The sequence below is a fragment of the Lottia gigantea genome, assembly GCF_000327385.1.
Source record: "Lottia gigantea unplaced genomic scaffold LOTGIsca_139, whole genome shotgun sequence".
Taxonomy (NCBI): domain Eukaryota; kingdom Metazoa; phylum Mollusca; class Gastropoda; family Lottiidae; genus Lottia; species Lottia gigantea.
In genome coordinates, this window is record NW_008707601.1 from 324,465 (window position 1) to 327,570 (window position 3,106).

Genomic DNA, 3,106 nt, shown 5'->3' on the forward strand with positions numbered 1-3,106 from the left:
TCAAATCCTAATTAAAGATGATAATTCATTATTATTTCACATTTCATTGCACATTGAGAATAGCATTGGACTTGCTCATGACTGCTTCATGGTCAAAGTCGATTACAGAAAATTTAAACTTGCGGGGCAACGCCTCTAATTCCAATAAGCAAAGTCGTGTGCAAAGCTTATGCTGCTAGCTTCTAAATATGGATGCCACGTGGTTACGAGAACCTTTCCATATTAGGAGCTACTAATACCAGGCTCTGGGTAGCAGACATTTTCGTATTTCTTGATTTTTGGGGCAAGGGATCGTAGTTTTATCAATTGTCTATATTAATGGTCAAAAATGATTTGAAGAAATTTATAGAATGAAAATAAAGTTCTGGTCTAATTCTGTGTGAAATCACAAAGACTGCAGTCATGGGAAAACCGGGTGGAATAATATTCACAATAGTCTTAAATTGTAGAGAAATATCCAGCTCACATTTTTGCTATCATCATGATTTTAATTTTCATATAATGCCCCTCTCTCTCGACGAGAGAGCACTATAATCCTCGAATATCACAATAGGTCGAGTAATACATACTGTATATCCAAATCGAATAGTAAATACTACTTTCAAGCAATTAAGATATACACAACACAATTTGCCTCACTTTGATCGACATAAATAACCGGCTATAGTCTAACCAAACATTCAATACACGATGTTAGTAATCAAAATGCAAGATGAACTAAATGGCAGTAATACGATGTGGTAAAGAAATGTAACACGTCTTACCTCAATGGATCCCATGGCTAGACTGAATAACGTCCTTCTGTAAGACTTCCCGCCTTTTCTCTTTCTTTTGGCGCACAAATTGACGTTTGTACCATCTGATCATGAGGTCACGTGATATCTTATATTGATGGTTGGTTGGAATTCCCAGCTTTAATTTTATATTATGCTCGTGATTTGAAGTGTTAAAATGTTTGCTTGTGTTCATTGAAGCTTATCCGTCGCCCTTTTCTTCTCGGACGCGTGGTCGTTTGACTCGTTTCGTACAAGACGGTGTCGATATCATCACTTTTCCAATATCCATCGCAATTACAGATCCATTGAAATATCCTTCTATTCTCAATTTGTGATAATCTACCATCTTGTTCAATACACTACCCTAGCAACCGTTATAACAGTGGCATGCTGGGAAGCCATATTCAGCTCAAGGGTACTCATTCATAAACACATACATAATATATAAATATATGAGAGGTGAATATGAAACAGCTGCAATAGATATAACGTTAATTTGGCAGGATATATATTCCCGGGACAATCAATGCTTTAGGTGAAAAGAATAGATACCTTAAATTTCCAATATCACAAGAAGAAAAAGAAATATTAGTTTTACGTCCTTGCAGCACTCAATGAACAAGATTGCTTATTAAAGTTCACCCGCATAAAAACATGCTTGTATCAGAGTTATTTATAGACTGGAGGTCGGTTGAAACAGTTGTCAATCGTTTTCCACAGTATCCATATATACTTCCGGGACGCTGTTGCAGAAATTGGAAATACAGCCACGGTCCCTAGAGACTTGAATTACCAGACAGTCACCTGGTTTATTCTGCCAATCAAAATACAATATTTAGCTAAATGAAAACGATGTAATTCTTTTCCTCTACGTGCCCGGCTATTTAGTATTGAACGAGCACACCAACATCGATCAATATTTAACCGTACTAGGAAATCCATTCATTGTGTTTTAAGAAAGCTGGCGAGTTGCCAGTGAGTATGATGATATCACTCATTCTCATCGAAACTACGTATGCATGGTAATGACTCAATCAAAAAGTCGAATTTTGAAACAGGCTATAATATTTCAACAAAGCCTTATTCAAAACCAGTTCTACTTTAAATGTTGAAGTCTTTGTTGAAATATCGTTGTCTTTTTCAAAATTCTACTTATTAAGGACACACGATAATAATCTTACACATGTAACTGAGGAATGTAAGACACGTAATAGACACACGCTGCAATAGAGCTGTACGACATGAATTTTTAACGTAAATGAAATGATACGAGGTTATATGCACGCTGATTGAGCTTGTGGTTAGAAATACGAGTGGTGTTGTTTGCTACTGTTTTTTTCCTTATTGAATATGTAATTGAGAATATATTTTAAATCCAATAATTCTGCTGTGGTTCTGTTTTCCTTTTGAGGTAGTTTAAGGCAAAAAACGAGACGAACATTGGTTTTTGTGAAATGACAAGAATTCATTTTTTGTTTTAAAATAAGGCTGTGGCTATTGTTACTGCGACGGTACTGAAATGGGCAATGAAAAACATATGGCCATCTCTACCTTACTTCAACAAAGTCACCTAATATCATTCTTGACAATCAAAATGGCTTCACGCTTTAAAAAAACAAAAACAAACGCGCCTATTGTGTCTTTTCTTATCCGTACCGTTGTTAGCAGCCAGGGAGAACACGCATCGTGACGGTGCAAAAAACCAGTCCGTTAAAATAAACAGACTTCGTATTTTCGATCGGGCTCGCATTTTTCAATTCGGTTTCCCTCTTTTAGTGATCAATATCGCACAGGTTTGTATGGTCATTTTCCCACTTTCAAATGGACAGAATAGCCACCCGTTTGACAATTGCACCTTAGCCTCAGAAACGGGAACGGTTTTTACTAAGCCATCCATTAACAGTATTCACAACTGTCCGTCGAAATTTGAGTCTTAAATTTGCATGTGTCCAGAATTATTCGCGTTTGAAAGTTAGCATGACGACTAAAAGACATATGGAAATAGCAGATGAATTTCCTAGTTTGGGGTATTTTTAAGGAATTTTGTGATTTTTTTTACATTTCTGGTATTTCAGATTACTATTTACATATATTCCAGACCCTAAAATTGCGAATCTGTCCCTTTAAGATTATTTTTTCCTGCGCATTACAATTTATATTCAAACAAATTGGCCTTACTGCATACCACATAAGGTAGGTAGGTAGGTAGATGACAAGTTAACGTTCGCTTCCAGCGGATGCTGATATCGCAAACTACATACCACATAACCCGTTGCTCGAGTTTTATACACGAAGTTTAAATTAATACAACTTCAATTCTGATTGGCTGC